This window comes from Bidens hawaiensis, unplaced genomic scaffold, assembly GCF_021521415.1.
Source record: "Bidens hawaiensis isolate Kalapana, Puna unplaced genomic scaffold, B.hawaiensis_p1.1 tig00030250_1, whole genome shotgun sequence".
Taxonomy (NCBI): domain Eukaryota; kingdom Viridiplantae; phylum Streptophyta; class Magnoliopsida; order Asterales; family Asteraceae; genus Bidens; species Bidens hawaiensis.
Window position 1 is genome coordinate 71,077 of NW_027495041.1, and position 18,017 is coordinate 89,093.

The following is an 18,017-nucleotide window of genomic DNA, read 5'->3' on the forward strand; positions in this document are numbered from 1 at the left end:
CAAAATAGGACTACTTTAACATCATATAATAAAATTTAAACTAAAATCAATATTATTAGAAAAAAATACGAGGGTTAGGGGTGTTCATTAGGTTTCGGGGTTTTGGCTTGGAAAAATGACCCAATGACCGACCATTTAAAGTTTCGATTGGTTAGGTTTGAATTAGTCGGTGTTTGGTTAGTTCGGGTTGTGTTGTTCGGAAGTTTTCTAGGAAAAAAGTGACTCGTTAATCGACCCATTCAAGGTTAGAGTTCAGGTTTTTCGGGCTAGGGATGATATTGGTACTGTACCCGTACTCGTACTGTACCAGAAAGTACCCGTACCGAAATCAATAAATCTGGGTACTCCTACCCATTTAGAATTTTATGGTATGGGTACTTTAGATACGGTATTCGCTTTGATACCACTTTGTTCCTTTTCAAGAAAAATCTTCACTAAACTTGAGCCGGTACCGACAATCAATTATGTATAATACCAAAACCGTAATAACACAACCAAAGCGGCTGAAACTAGGGTTTGATTGGAACCGATGGTTTATAATCGAATTGAACTAGGGATGAGATTTTTCAATCGATTGATGGGAAGATTGGAATATGCAAGGCAATAAGGTTTTGAAAAGCCCGCTTGAAACTTGAACCACCCGATAATAAAATGCACGGGTACGTTAAGTCACGAATGTTGAAAACCCAATAAAAACCGCTACATATTTTAAACGAGTACTGAGTAACTGTAATATACTTATCAAATAAATGAGTACGAGCACAAATACAAATACTAAACGGGCACGGGTATTCGGGGGAAGAAATCTCTATCCCTAATTTGATTTCGGGTGATAACATAAAAGATACTAGCAAACAGAGACGGTGCAAATAATAATATTCGTGGGTCAAAATCAAATTCACCAAACCACCACCACCACAACCATCGTCGCCTGAAAATATGTCCGGTAGAGAAGTCCGGGAGTACACTAATCTTTCCTATCCCAAAGGTAATTAATTAATTCAATTGATTACTCTTTATTTCCAGCAAACTATTTGTTTAATATTTTGTGAATTGCAGATAAGAAATTGGGCAAGGGCAAAGATAGAATCGACGATGAAGACATCACTTTTCAACGAATGGTTGCTAAGGTTAGCGAATCTTGTTTCTTCTCTAGCTGTTTGCTTTTTAATCCACCGTTTAATTTGATGTATTTTGATTGTTATTAAGTGTAAATTAGGGTTTTAATTATTTGATTATTTATTGGAAACATGTTACAATTGCTATGTATGTATTGTGAATGTTAAAATTGGCATGATTAATACATTTAGCCCAAAATGTATTGATAATTTGATATGCTTATTAAAAAAAGTGATTAATTTGTTTAAAGAGTAAAGGACTTTTTTAAATTTTAAAATGCAACCAAGTTTTATTTTTTTATAAATGAATGCAATCAGCTAAATAGAAAAAAATAAATACTATTGTTTAAAGGGTAAAAGACTTTGAAATGCAATCAAGTTTTATTTTTTACAAATGAATGCAATCAGTTTGATATTATCTTATAAAAAACACTGAAAGAAAGCTTTCATGTTTGACTTTTTTTGCATAAATTGGTATTTGGTTGAAACATTAAACATTGCTGCATTAATTGTTACAAACACATTTAGTTGCACTCATTGTAATCAGCAAAATGTTTTTAGAAAACAATTGGAGGAAAGAGACTTGGCAGTTTAATCTGCTCGCTTTCTCGTCTCTACTCATTATATTTAAATGTAATTCAGATTTACTAGTTACTTTTTTGGGAGGTTATTCTGATAACATGCCCTGACAGGGATCTTGGCTTGTCCTATTGGTTGGTTAATATACACAGATGCAAGAGGTTGCTGGAGATCGTGGTGGCTACCTTCATGGACGTGGCGGTATTTACCCCCCTACCCCCTTTAATTACTGTCAAATCACATATATAAGCACACCCTGAATCTAGTTGTTGGCCTTTTTTTAAATGTGAATAAAGTTATAATATAGGTTCCTTTTTATCTAATTATTTAGTGGTTAAAAATTCAGCTGCATATTTAAAGTAAACAAATTATCTGTTTACCCTTTTTAATCTATTTGGTAGACTTACTTTCATCTAAAGGCACATCCCTTATTTCACAAAATTATTATTTGATTATTACAACTTGAAACAGTAAAAGAACATTCGTATTATTATTAATTAGTCACATTCAGAAATCAGAACACACATCCAAACACCCACTAATGGTGTTTTTAAGTTTGAATTTGCAGCCTTAGACAGTGATGATCTGCTCTATCTCAAAGAGCAGATGGAAGCAGAAGAGGATGCAGAACGTTTATTACGTCGCACTGAAAAACGAGCATTTGCTGCGTTTAAAATATCCTTCTTTTTTTCATAACTTTCTATTACAACGTGAAATTTTAAGAATTGGGCCATTAGCCTTGGAAGTGTTAATGCTTTTACTGTTGGTCCAAAATCTAAACTGCCGCTTAATATGTTGACTAAAATCAAAATCGCTACCAGGGCGAAAGGTAAATTTGAATGTTGCACTTTTTATGATGAGCCAAAAATGTCATTGGTGTATTAAAGTTGTACTCTTTTATATGTTTATTCTTTGACTCCTTATAACAAAGCTGCAAGTTTGGCTGATTCTTCACCAGCTACGGTTCCGTTGCCACTGCGTGTTGAGCCAAAGACAAAAACTGGAATAAGGTTATTTCTTTACTCTTTACATTTATAACTAGTCATCTGATTATTCTGATTTTTAGTCGTAGTTAAAGTTTCTTAATTTGTGGTTAAATAGCCTCTGCTTTTAATTATCTGATTGTTTGAGTTTCCTAATAGCTGCAACAAAACTGATTATCCACGAGTACACTGTAATTGTATATAACTTAACGGCTGTTTGGTAGCCTCTTAATGATTCTATTGAGAAGTTATCTCTGAATCGTTCAGAGGCGGTAGAGTGTGTTTGATTCACTTAAAAAACACCTCTTAATGGGTAAGTTTCAGAACCATGTTGAACCATTCAGAGGCTACCTCTTAATTAGTCAGGCGTCTTAATGGTTCAGCATGAGATTGCCAGACAGCCCCTTAGAGCTTGTTTAGCAAAAGGTGTTAGGGATTGCTTTTGTTGTCTTGGGAGTGTTTGGTGAATTTGGTTTATTTAAGGATTTACTTGTAAAATGAACCATAGATAATAAGTTCACTAGAATCAGTTTTTTGCTAAAATCACTTCTAAACTGGTTATACATATATTATAATAATCAGATAATCAGAATATGTTCTAGATTTTTGAAAGCCAAATTTATCAACTTTTCAAATACTTCAAAGTTCAAACATCTTATTCTAATTATTACGAGTTCAAATCACATCCAAACACTATCTTATCACATTATCTCTTTTAAAACGCACATCCAAACACCCGTTAAAGTTGATTTTTTTAAGTACATAAAGAAACGTGCGTGACATAATGTTTATTACAGACAACAAGATCTACTGAAAAATGTGGTGGAAGTCAAACCGAAGCGACCAAAGGTTTCAACACAGCCTACTGGTAATGCGTCTACAGAAACTAAGGTGCAGGCTAACACACAAGATAAAAACCCGCCAGTAGTTCAAACCAACCCCATAAAAAGCTTGCTTGCAGCGTATGCGAGTTCAGATGACGATGAAGATTGAACAAGGGTATAAGTGGTTTGTTAATGAAGCATTAACTAATATATGTGTTTTGTAATTGTGGTTAGACAACCAGGATTCTGTATTTTGTCTGGAAGTTTTTTAATCATTATCTATGGAAATTTAGGTTGATTTTGTAGTATTATTTGTTGATGATTATTGATTTTAGTCTGAAACTATTCATTTATGGGAATGGTATTTTGATCTGGTAGGCATGTGTCAGCTAAGTACAATTAGGGGTGTGCAAAACTTATGGGTGGAAAACAATTTGATTTCTTTACTTATAAACAATAAAAATCATTTAATCAAGACATAATTACAGAAATTGTCCTTTATCATTGCACCAAATTTCAATGGTTGTCATTTATCTTTAAAAGTCACATAATTTGTATTTTATGTTTCAAAATGTTACACCGTTTGTCCTTTACCCCTAACCCAGTTAGTTTTTAACGTTAAGTCTGCTCATGTGCCATCCACATGAGGGCAAATTAGACATTTTAACCATTTACTTAGAAGAACCATTTTAAAAATTAGGGATATTGGTTTTTAATACTCTCAACTTTCACCCGTTGGTTAATATCACTCCCAACTTTCAACCTATTTGTTTTTATCACTCCCCCGTTAACTGACGACTAACACCGTTAGTGAAGTTGCTGACGTGGCTTTTTTTTTAATTAAATCAGACATGAGGTGGCATGCCTACATGGAAATTACATTTTTTTATATCAAACATTTTTATATATATCAAACATCAATAACAATACTTAAACAAAGCATAAGATTCAACAATCTACAAATCTACCCCACTATCACCATCATCATCATCCCACTCGTCACCACCGAGTTCTGAAACCCGAGCTCCGGATTCCGATAGCCCCGGAATCACAAAACCCACCTCCCATCATCTACAATTCCAAAAATCTCATTCAGAAGCTCCGGATACCAATTACACCAGTCATCTTCAATTCCAGATTCTGATAGCCCCTGCAACACCTTCAGGGTTTCAATTACACCTTTATTCACAACCAAATTCAACTTCTTATCATCCAACTTTGAGCCATATAGAATCTCATCATCATAGCTTGGAACCCTAACGATATGATCAATCGAGTGGATATCCGGCAACGGCGATGATTTTACCAGCGGAAGGACATCGATTGGAGTACAGATCGCCGAACTCATTGTCTTCCACTAGATTATTAAGCTAGGGTGAAAAAAAACGACGAAATTGGATTCAGGTGGTGAGTCATACGGGTTATGTGAGCTGAATCATAACTGGTGTGATGGTTTGAAGGTGTATCATGTGGATTGTGTTAATTTTGATATGGATTTTAGGGTCTAATGGTTTTTAGGATTTGAAGTTGAATTATAATGTAAATTGTGTTATAGATGTTTGTTATAAATAAAAAAAGGTAATTTCCAAGTAGGCATGCCATCTCATGTCTGACTTAATTAAAAAATAAAAAAAAGTCATGTTAGCATCTTCACTAACGGCGTTAGTCGTCGGTTAACGAGGGAGTGATAAAAACAAATAGGTTAAAAGTTGGGAGTGGTGGGAGACAAAGTGAAAGTTGGGAGTGATATTAACAAAGGATGAAAGTTGGGAGTATTAAAATCCAATATCCCTGAAAATTAAATAATATATATAAACTCTCTCTCATTCTCCTACCTCGATCCCATCTTCTTATTCAACTTCAATTCCCCCAAAAATCACCAGATAATCTACTACCAGCATCACCATCATTGTACACTGCCACTGATCCACCATCACCATCATTCAACACCAATTTGGAATAATTCCAAAAATCAGTTCTCAATTTCCAAAAAATAAAAAAAGTGTTTACCCCAAAATTCGACGTCAATTTCGTGCCCTAAAAACCATGTCTTCAAAATTCTCAGATTCGGTTGTTTCAACGCTTCAAACACCTTGGGTTCTTCAAATTCCATAGCAGAGGCCTCCGGTTAAGTCATCCCCGGCGGCAATTGAACTTCCGGCGACGTCTCTGGCGGGAATCCAACAAAATCGATGGTTGTAGAGGCGGCGGTTCAGCCTGTACGGTGGTTGTAGGGTTTCGATTTGAAAAAGGGGAGGCTGGTGGGTGTGGTGGTGAACAGCGATGAGGATTTGATGGGGAACCGGTGAAGCGTGGTGGTGGCAGGTGGAGGCGGTGGTGGTTGTTCCCGCTGGTATGAGGTGGTTATTATTTTTTCCGGTGGGTTCAGCGTAGGTGATTGTGATGGTGGTGGTGGTATGGGGTGGTAGAAAGAGACAATGAGAGAGAGAGAATCTCAACAAATTATTTTTAACTATATATAATACAGACAAATTATTTTTAAGTAATTTATGACTTTTAATGTACAAGGTACACCTTATATAGCATGTAAGAGTTGGACAAACTTGTTCATTAAAAAATATGTTTTAAAATAGTTCAACATTGCCCTCTCAAATTTACTCAACTTTTATAATATAAGAAATAATTAATGATTTATATATTTTCTTTCCCTATATATTCATTTTAATTTTAATTGTAAATAACTTCCAACCAACGATTCTTCAACGACCATAACTTTTTCATACGTTAATATTTTTTTATAAAAAATTACACCATAAAAATAAGCATTTTATTGTGTTTAATTTGGGTATGGTATTGTTATAATTTTTCAAATAAAAAAATAACATATTACGTATGAATGTTCACAATTCGGTTTTTAACGGTTTCAAAGTTATAAAGTTATCCAAACTGTTGATTCGATTTTTTTGTTATTGAGAACCGAAACTGAACCGTAGAAACTTAAAACTGAATCGTTACTAATGGTTTGGTTTCACGAATTAAGCTTCAATAATAAGTTTACCGTCCGGTCCGGTTTTTTATGGCCATATTTCTACATAAACCATAAACCAAACCGTTTGCTATGTTTGAACATTCATAAACCGACTGACCAAAAGTGATTATTTGTTCAAACGTTATTAAGATTTCAAACGAACCTTGAACATCCACAATTCTTACAAGATTACTATGATTTTTGTTTCCCGCAGCATCGCGCGGGCACCCGTCTAGTATTTATAAATATACTAGGTTATTAACCCGTGGACGCCACGGGTGGAAATATAGAAATCGTCTAATAAACATATATAATTTTAATCGACAATATTGTCCGTTCTTGAAAGTAAGTTCATTGAACTTGTCTAAAATCGAATGATATACAAAGTCTATTAAATCATATATCGGATATAATGCATTGTTAATTAAAATATCATCGAGAATTTGTACATTCATTCGTCGTCATTTGGACCCCCCAACATTCCCTTCACCTATATCCAATAGTTAATTCGCAAATTATTTTATCTTTTCAACATGTAAGGATTGACATCCAACTGTGAGCCTCATGTTTTTTTTATAGTTTAAGTACGTTTCACTTTGACAAGATGTAGGAAGAATTACTTGAAGTGTAATTTAAAATAAACACGAACAAAAGTCTATACAATTTAACTATTTATTTAACAAAAGTATCATAAATTTAGTATTTACAACTCCCTAAATACTTCCTTGTATACAAGGTTTATACTTTAATTTGTAGTATTTCGATGTTGTCAAAGATTAATATAAAAAGGAATAAATTGGTTTTTTTAATAGCTAATAATTGAACACTTAGAAACATCAATTGACTTATATGACTTGTTAACGATTCATAGAGTCATAACTTGTATACACTCTAATCTTGACTTGAACTTGTTATGACTTGAACTCAAGATACTAATAACCCATATTAGTTCAAACATGTTCTAATCTTGAAAAGAACTTGCACAACAATACATTTTGGCATGCCTAACTGCATATCCATATGGCTGCTAATAACAATCCGGATGTGACAACCATTTGATATAGTGACTTATTTTATTTTTCATTAGTAAGATACTAATAATGTATTAATCTTTTAATACATATAAAAGGTGAACTAAATAATTTTTAGTGGTTCGTAAATATATAGTAGTTCTCATTGAGCCCAACAGTATGTATAAATCTTAAATTATTGGTTTTAGTTATTGATCTATATTAATAATCTTTATATCCACAAAGACAAGTGTCTCCAACATATGATATATTGATAATACAAAATCAAATTGCACAATGACCTTGGCTAGAGAATAGTTTAATATATTATAGAAACATAGCTTTCTTTTTACAGTATTCTTTGAAAATGAGTTTAGATAAACACATAAATGTGTATTATTTTAAAATATAAAGTTTGATAATATTGAAAGGTATACAAATTTGTTAAATTTCGTTGACATTGGTGATTTAATTACCTATGATATTAAATTTAAATTAAAAATATGAAAACATATTAAATAGAATTTGACCAATAATGATAACCAGAGAAATATATTAAAACGATTTTGAAAATGATTCAAAATCATGGAAATTTATTAAATACACTTTGACCAACAAAAATATAAGATTAATTATATAACAATCAATTAAATTACATGAATTGTGAAAAATACAAAAATACATGAATAATAAAAATATATACATCTAATCTTGTACAAAAACTAAGACATTTTTACAACAAATACTCTGTCCACGACATTAGCATTTCTAGTTGGGAGTTATAAGGTGAAATGATAAAATTAAATAAATGTTAAATAATATATTATTCTAACTAAACGGAACTTTAATTATTAACCGGAATAATCATAATTAAATACAATAACAATTAATGTAAAATAATAGTAAAAATTACCAATTATGGAATATTTGAATTATGTGAACAAATGTAAAATTGTTGTTATAATGTATAGCCGGAATAATTACCAATAGCCGAAAAAATTGATATTGCAATTACAATAACTTGAATAATTAACAATAACAAATATAATTTAATTCAAATGGAAGCATAGCTTTCTTTTTACAGTATTATTTGGAAATGAGTTTAGATAAGCACATAAATGTGTATTATTTTAAAATATAAAGTTTGATAATGTTGGGAAGTATACAAATTTGTTAAATTTCGTTGACATTGGTGATTTAATTGCCTATGATATTAAATTTAAATTAAAAATATGGAAACATATTAAATAGAATTTGACCAATAATGATAACCAGAGAAATATATTAAAACGATTTTGAAAATTATTCGAAATCATGGAAATTTATTAAATACACTTTGACCAACAACAATATAAGATTAATTATATAAAAATCAATTAAATTACATGAATTGTGAAAAATGCAAAAATACATGAATAATAAAAATATATACATCTAATCTTATACAAAAACTAAGACATTTTTACAACAAATACTCCATCAATGACATTAGCATTTCTAGTTGGGAGCCATAAGCTGAAATGATAAAATTAAATAAATGTTAAATAATATATTATTCTAACTAAACGGAACTTTAGTTATTAACCGGAATAATCATAATTAAATACAATAACAATTAATGTAAAATAATAGAAAAAATTACCAATTATAGAATATTTGAATTATGTGAACAAATGTAAAATTGTTGTTATAATGTATAGCCGGAATAATTACCAATAGCCGGAAAAATTGATATTGCAATGACTATAACCTGAATAATTAACAGTAACAAAAATAATTTAATTCCAAATGGATGTAACAGAAATAATAAAAATAATAAAACCAATAATTTAAATGGCAAAGAAATGAATGAACAATGAAATAATGAATAATATGAGAATCGGGAATTATAGTATTTTCCATAATACCTTATCAGAAACCCGTAATAGTTCAACATCTCCTTAAAATCTTTGATTTTGATATAGAACCTAAAAAGATTATAAGAAAATTATATAATAATTAAAATCAATACAAACAAAAAGGGGAAAAGAAAAAGAATTGTTAATGAAATAATGAATAATATGAGAATCAACCATTAAAGTATCAAATAATACCTTATCGGAAAATAATTAATCTTTCTTACCGGAATTGGTTCAAGATGGTGATGTCTTTTGGCTCCATTTTCCTAGTGGTTAAAAAATAAAAAAAAACACAAACTTGATTTCTGAACAATATGAATTTTAAGCCGAAAAATACATTACAAAATGGGAGGAAATAAAAAGAACAAAATTAAAAAACCTTAAAAAGAAAGTAAATCGTTGTTGCTAAGGAAGTTTGGATAGTGTAAGAATGAGCGTATGAATGCTAAGTATTTATACACGAATTTCGTATTGTATTAGAAAGAATAATTTAGGAAAAGTCAATTAACTTAAAATAAGGACGAAAATAAGGTAATTACGATTAATGAATTTTTAAATTTTGAATGAAAAGTTCATAAATTAGGGAACAATGGTGAAAACCTTAAATGTAATGTTCCTAAAATAATTCTATACTATATTTAAATTTAGACTATACTTAAATAGAGAATTAAAGTCTCTAAAGTTACTAACGTAAAAATATAAATTAACTTTCTGTATTTACTATTATATAAAAACTAGTTGTTTTGACCCGCCGTGTTGCGGCGAGGTTTGGTGTAGTTTTTGTATTTCTTTTGTGTATCAAGGATCACAACACTAATTAAATAGCCATAAACACTTGAAACAATAATTAAATAGCTAGCCATATAAACTTGATACATAAGAGATTTTAACCTCAAAAGACATTTTCAAACGAATTACATTACAAACAAAAAGCTTTTGAAAAGTAAACACAAAGTTGTATATTAAGAATATTGACATATGTGCTCAAAGTTTCTCACTTGTTTTCAACTTTCTTCTAACATTGTTATCTTCTTTATTCTGCACCTGGCTTGTGACATTCGTCAATTTCGGGTCTCGTTTGTATTCGTTTTTGTATTCGTTCATCATGTAAACCGACCCATTTTGTAAACCAAAGCTTATGATATAATCAAAATGATGGATTTTATGTTACAATATTGTTTTACACTTGTTGGGTCTTGAAAACATTCTTTTTGGTCCTTAAAACTCTTTAAAAATGACTTAAACCAAACTTTGGGGACTATTATTGCCATTTACCAAAAACTTGTTTGACCATTTCAACCATCACATACATCTTTACCCTATTTGTATGAACCATACTCTTACCATTATAAAGCAAGGCTCCATACACCATTTTGGTTGTTCATCTTCTCCAAATCTATCTCAAATCCAAGTATTCATCTTTAACATTTTGTTATTTTGATTTCTTAAGGTCAACTAACTATAGTCTTTCATTTTAACTTGTTCATCTAATATTACTAACACTTGAATATGGTGGTACAGCATATATATAATACACACCCCTTGTTTCCTTTATTTGTTACTTCACCGACTCCGGTTGGTTAAGTTTCGAATGTCATAAGGCAAGGCTTCATGGAGTACTTCGTGTTCTTGATATATATTTACACACACGTAACTTATTATATATATCACTTATGACTAACTTCTAACTCTTTTTAGTTTGTTCATCTTATTTACAAGTTTCATGGTGTGGGTTTGTATAAGACTAACCTCGGTTTAACCGAAACTAGTCCAAACCGGAAACCGAACTTTTGTTTACTAGTTTTGTTAAAATAGTTGTTTAAACATGTTTATTGCTAGATTTGAGTTTCAAAAATCATTTTTACAAGTTCTTTGATATTAAGCATATGGAATCCATCTATGAACTCGTTGGGAGATGGAAACCGAAATAAACCGAAACTTTTGCTTAAAAGACTTGTAGTTAACTTTTTAGTTGTAAAATTTAAGTTTTCTTCATTTATAAACCAATATACAAGTTCTATGATATTTGGGCATGTAGAAACCATCTATGAACTATTTGTGAGATGGAGACCGAACCAAACCGAACTATACCGACTTTTACTAGCTTAAGACACACAAGTGTGTTTATAGCTATCAAGACTTGTATATTTCTTTAAAAATAGTTTACAAACTGATTTTAATTATTTTCTTAAGTACTTGGAATTGTTGGATCCAACTTGATCTCATCACATAGTTTGGACCGACAAAACCGAACACTCGCTTAACGTGCGTTGTTAGTTCTAAACAATAGATCTACGTACTTGGTTAAGTGTTAGTATATTTTAATGAGTTATCTCATAACAATTAATATGTTGGAAAGTTGACTTTGGGTTTGACCATTTGTCAAGACCCGAACCGACAACCCGAACACTCGTTAAAGACCCATTTTAGTATCTTTGTCCCAAAGGAACTTGCATTTTAGCATTTTTCTCACCTTATTACTTAACATTGGTTAAGTAAATATTAAGGTTAGATACTTTAACCCGGTTTCGAGCAAACTTACATTTTTAAAGGATTGTTATTATAAATTCTTAAATAGTTACATTTTAAACCTTGAACTTTAATTGTTTACTTTTTGCAACAATTATTTTATTTAAAGATCTTCAAGACAACCATTCTAAATCCAAGATTTTATTGTCATTTAGGCCTTGCTCATTAAACTTCATCCATCCGGTTATTCATCTTTTACCGATCAAGTTTTATACTTGAACGTGAGTAACTTCATACCCCGTTTTCTATCTTTTATTTTGGGGGTGACATTTCATCTTATCTAAACTAAATATTTTATACTTGGGTCTTAAACCACAAACGTTGTTGTATACTTTACTTGAATAATTGCTCGATTTGGTGTTCTATGCTTATTTGCCTATGTGTTTATCGCTTTTGGATGGTGGAACTATAAATCCTAGACCATTTGGCAACCCCTCATGACAAGGTGTCGTTAACGTAATGAAATTAACGACAACTATAAAATCCTAAACTATTTGGCAACCCCTTATAGTTGGGTGTCGCTAACTTGTTAGCGATAACTATTTATCCACGTTTATAGCTATTATTTATGGTTTTGTATAATAGTTTTGTGGCTTTTCATACTATATATCTATTGTTCAAACTTATGAATTGGTCACCAACCTTTGTGTTGATAAACTTTATTTTATGAAATGTTACAGATTTGCATCTAGGTTGATTTTGGAGTTCGGTGAAGAAAACGTCACAAATACCGTTAGGATATTAGCAAAAATGAACAATATTTGATTTGCTATATTTTGTTGTATTTGACTTATGAATATTTGGTTATGTGACATTTTCGATGTTGTGAAATGAAATCAGTTTGTTAAATATTGTCGCTTTAAATAGTGTCATGCGCTTATGAGCAATCATTGCACCCCGACATGTTCCGCCGCCTTTGGTCGGGGTGTGACAGATTGGTATCAGAGCCACTTGTAACAACATGAAAATTTTGAGTTCAAAGTATCAACTTTACAAAGTCTAGGGACTAAAATTGCCAAAAATCCAAACTTGAGGGTTTAAATTGAAAATTCTATTTTCCTGACCCATCGCGCTACGCGATGAGTCAGAGGAGAATCCCATCGCGTATCGCGATGGGGCTTTTGACAAGTTGTGACACGTGTGCCACGTGGCACATGGTGGCACTAGGTGCAACCACGTGTCACCACTTGGCAACACTGCTGCCACGTGTTGCCACGTGGAGCGGCGACTGCCACGTGTCAACACGTGGCAGGCCTATATGTGTGACTCGACAGACCTATATCGCGATACGCGATAGGTCTGTCCAGTCACCCATCGCGTATCGCGATAGGGTCCAAAATAATGTCTATAAATAGCGGCCATGGGATCTCACTCCAGGCATCCCAAACACAGCTCCTACCTCTCTCTAGAATACCTCGAAATTCGTGCCTCGTTTCCTCGATAACGTGTCATAATTCCTTGAGAAACGTATCCCGAGCCTTCGTTTGTGTACAACGTTTCCTTGAAGTACTTGCCACCCTCCACCCACATACCAAGAAGGTGTTGTTAAAATGGCAATGAATCTCGATAAGCGTGTCAACGAGTATTGAAGTTTGGTGTAATTGTTTGACGATCGAGAAGTAAAGCGGCGTCGGAGGGCTGCACAAGTCCCTAGGATTTCGGTACGCCATATAGGTTAGGCGTAATAACGAATTCAATATAATTCAATATTATATTCAAGGCTTAAGCCTTAAGTCGAGGTTATACTCGATACCTCGATAAAAGAAAAGAAAACATATCAAAGAAATGAATGAATGATAAGATGTTGAATATTATGATAACATATATATGTGTGTAAGTATATATGTAAATATTCTTTGTTATGAAATATTATTTAATGAATAAAGAGTATTCTTAAATAATAAAAGAAAATGATTACGTTTTTTGGAGAAGAAGAAACGTCGGGTTTTGAATATAAACTAAAGGTTTATAATTTACTTTTAAACAAAAGGTTTTCAAGTAAATAAGAATTGAACTAGAGGTTCAATCGAGGATTGAGATATACGACTAAAGGTCTTAAGCCGGATCGTGTATCCGACTAACAAATATTTATACTCGTAACTATAGGTTCGAGATAAAGAAAGGGAAAGACCCTTGGACGGTGAGTGAAGCCGATCCTAAAGAGGATAAGGTGAATACGCCCCTAAACTTTTAAACTTGTTTTCAAAATGAGTCAAACTTGTTATGTGAAATTGTTTACAAGGAACTATGTGTTCCTAAAACCGTTATAACTATGGGTATAAACCTAGCCCTCAGGCTGTGGTATACATATTTTTAGATCCTTACATAGGTGGTACTATGCGATGTATGGGCATGATCGCACCACCCTTGGTCGTAGGACGCTCTCCTGCAGGGAGTACGACCGTTGTGTATATTTACGGGTACTTAATGAAGTCAAACGTTGCGGTGTTTGTGAGGTGACCTAGTGTAGAGGCTCTAGTTTATAATGTGTTATTTGACTTGGTTATTCCTAAGCCACGTTGGGCCGAGGCAGGCGTAGTCTCGAGGGGTAATTAAGTAAAAGAATTATTTTGCGTCAGCGTGTTCACCAGCATTCGTTGCTGACATATTTTATTACATTTTGCAGGTGAACAAGTTTAGCACTTGGAGTGACGAAGTGCTTAGATATATCCGATGGCTCAGATTTCTTTTGTAAACTTAATATGGTGGTTTGTAAATATAAACACATAAATCTTTTGTAACTTTAAACGGGTGTTTATAATCCCGTCTTTTATAAATTACATTTTCGAAGTTTATAAGTCTTCCGCAAACTAACGCAACTCTGATTTATTTACAATCACGATACCAACTATTGGGTCATCCTCCCAGGCCTTAGACGGGGGTGTGACAGGTTGGTATCAGAGCCATCGATCTTAGCGAATTGGGTATCATAAAACAATACCCAAGCTTCGATCCAAGTTTAGGAAATAATTGTTTATATGTATTAGGGATAAGATAGGCTGGTAACCTTTCTTTCCAACTCCACACTCTAAAGCACCCATATTGTTAGATGTCGTTTAAAGCTCATATGGAGAATTATTTACGCAAGGCAAAGGAGGCCGGAATAGCCGAACCTTACCCCGAAGACAACATGAGTGACAGATATTATGAAGCATACTTCAAAAAGAAAGTAAATCGTTGTTGCTAAGGAAGTTTGGATAGTGTAAGAATGAGCGTATGAATGCTAAGTATTTATACACGAATTTCGTATTGTATTAGAAAGAATAATTTAGGAAAAGTCAATTAACTTAAAATAAGGACGAAAATAAGGTAATTACGATTAATGAATTTTTAAAATTTTAAATTTTGAATGAAAAGTTCATAAATTAGGGAACAATGGTGAAAACCTTAAATGTAATGTTCCTAAAATAATTCTATACTATATTTAAATTTAGACTATACTTAAATAGAGAATTAAAGTCTCTAAAGTTACTAACGTAAAAATATAAATTAACTTTCTGTATTTACTATTATATAAAAACTAGTTGTTTTGACCCGCCGTGTTGCGGCGAGGTTTGGTGTAGTTTTTGTATTTCTTTTGTGTATCAAGGATCACAACACTAATTAAATAGCCATAAACACTTGAAACAATAATTAAATAGCTAGCCATATAAACTTGATACATAAGAGATTTTAACCTCAAAAGACATTTTCAAACGAATTACATTACAAACAAAAAGCTTTTGAAAAGTAAACACAAAGTTGTATATTAAGAATATTGACATATGTGCTCAAAGTTTCTCACTTGTTTTCAACTTTCTTCTAACATTGTTATCTTCTTTATTCTGCACCTGGCTTGTGACATTCGTCAATTTCGGGTCTCGTTTGTATTCGTTTTTGTATTCGTTCATCATGTAAACCGACCCATTTTGTAAACCAAAGCTTATGATATAATCAAAATGATGGATTTTATGTTACAATATTGTTTTACACTTGTTGGGTCTTGAAAACATTCTTTTTGGTCCGTAAAACTCTTTAAAAATGACTTAAACCAAACTTTGGGGACTATTGTCACACCCTCAAAATCCACTAACGGAGTTTTACCGTCAGAGGGTGTGAACTAACAGGATCAGAATCATTAGTTATAATCAAACCATAAAAACGTTTAAATGAAAATAAGTGCGGAAGCGTAAAAACCAAAAGACAAAAGTTACGTCACGCAGGATGACTTAAAATCCAATGACAACAGTTTAAAATCAGTTTTCATAAACAAAAGCGTTTTCAACAATGCATGATCCTATACCGCGCGCCCGCCTCAGCTACCTGAGAATAACATACTAAAAGTGTCAACACGGGGTTGGTGAGTTCACAAGTTTATATAAAATAAAGCGTTTAGCGTTTGCGTTCAGCGTTTTGCGTTCAGCGTTTTGCGTTTCAGCGTTTTGCGTTTCAGCGTTTTGCGTTTCAGCGTTTTGCGTTACCAGATAGTGTTATGTCAATTATATATCTATAGGTAGCTAGCCTATAAAACAAGTATTACTAAGTGTTCGACACCGAAGCTGACTGTTTATCATTTGCCTTGCCACCAGGTCTATCCCGACCATGGTATGTGTTTAGCCAAGATTACACCCACTCGACCTCCAGTCGAGTTTAGCATTGGGTGGGGTTTGTCAAACCCAGTAGTACTACTCAACAATGACTCGCTATTATCCAATATTAAACGGTTCGATGTGAATGAAGGACTTTAGTTATTGCGTTTGCCACTTAGTCTTTACAAGTGATTTATAATCTATATTAACAAAATCTTAAATGCATTTTCGGAGTATGTTATCTCCCCCAAGTGAAAAGCGTTTGAAAACAGTTTAAAAAGGGGTAAGTGAACTCACTGTTTGCGAAGAATTCCCAAAAATAAATCACCAAGTGATGCGCGTCTGTAAGGCCCCGAACCCGGTAGCCTTACTTTAGCGTCGGATTTACTCATAAACACAGTTCTTACAAATCAGAGTTCATTAAAACTTTCGCGGAATATAAAAACTTTCATGAAACGTTACAGCAATCCAAAACTTGCCTTAATTAAACATTCTTGTCTTTCAAAATAAACGTCAATTACATTAAAACATCTTGAGTCTTCAGATGCCAGTCTCCTATTCGCCCACCATGTGCCCGCTCAAGCTAGCTGTCTCATTCTACTCACCTGCGTGCATACTAAAAGTCAGCTACGCTGAGTGAGTTCTAGTTAATCGGACGCCACACAATACACACACATACATACATATCCGAAGATACATATCCATACTTAACTAGTTACCCTTCTGTTCTTCATACATACTTGCTACCATACATACATACATATCTACAATCACTAACCTCAGTCTACCGAGAGTACGTTCATAGTCCGCCGTCTATACCTGTACTCAAGGTCGTGAACACGTAAAAGGTCCGCAGTCCTTACCTATTTTCACCATTCATGGTACGTGCAAGGTCCGCGGTCCTTCCCTATACCATCCCACTTCCACAACACGTACAAGGTCCACAGTCCTTCCCTATGTTGCAACCTAATTCATAGCACATACGAGGTCCGCAGTCCTCTCCTATGCTACCACAGCACGTATAAGGTCCACAGTCCTTCCCTATGCTGATGCCTATCTATAATACGTATAAGGTCCGCAGTCCTTAACTACGTTGTCGTCTATTATCTGTAACACGTATAAGGCCCACCGTCCCTATCTACGTTTACATCTATCATCTACATTACGTATAAGGCCCGCAGTCCTTAACTACGCCATCACCAGCCGAGTCTATGTCCGACAGAAGCTAGAGGGATTTGCCATCCTAACTTACTATGTCAAACGTAGAACTCACATACCATTCGTGTACATGTATAAACATACTTCACATATACAATAATTACATTATAGCATAAGAACACTCTAGGCGTTCTTTACATCCTTCATTTAACAACCATACCCCTTGCCGTTACGTGCAATATCCGAAGATCGTTCACGCCCCGACAAGTATTCATTTGTAATATTCATACATATTCAATATAATATTCGTACCTTTATTTTTAACCTGACAGTACGCGCAATATCCGAAGATCGTTCGCGT

The 18,017-nt window shown here is 33.2% G+C and overlaps 1 long non-coding RNA gene across 1 annotated transcript; it reads left to right on the forward strand.

The window, feature by feature from the left end:
* Nucleotides 1-828: 828 nt before the first annotated feature.
* On the forward strand, nt 829-3,627 carry LOC143580133 (uncharacterized). The gene is made up of 5 exons (XR_013143592.1): nt 829-988; nt 1,060-1,130; nt 1,850-1,898; nt 2,266-2,707; nt 3,478-3,627. It is a non-coding gene; the product is annotated as an uncharacterized LOC143580133 (long non-coding RNA).
* The last annotated feature ends 14,390 nt before the right edge of the window (nt 3,628-18,017 follow it).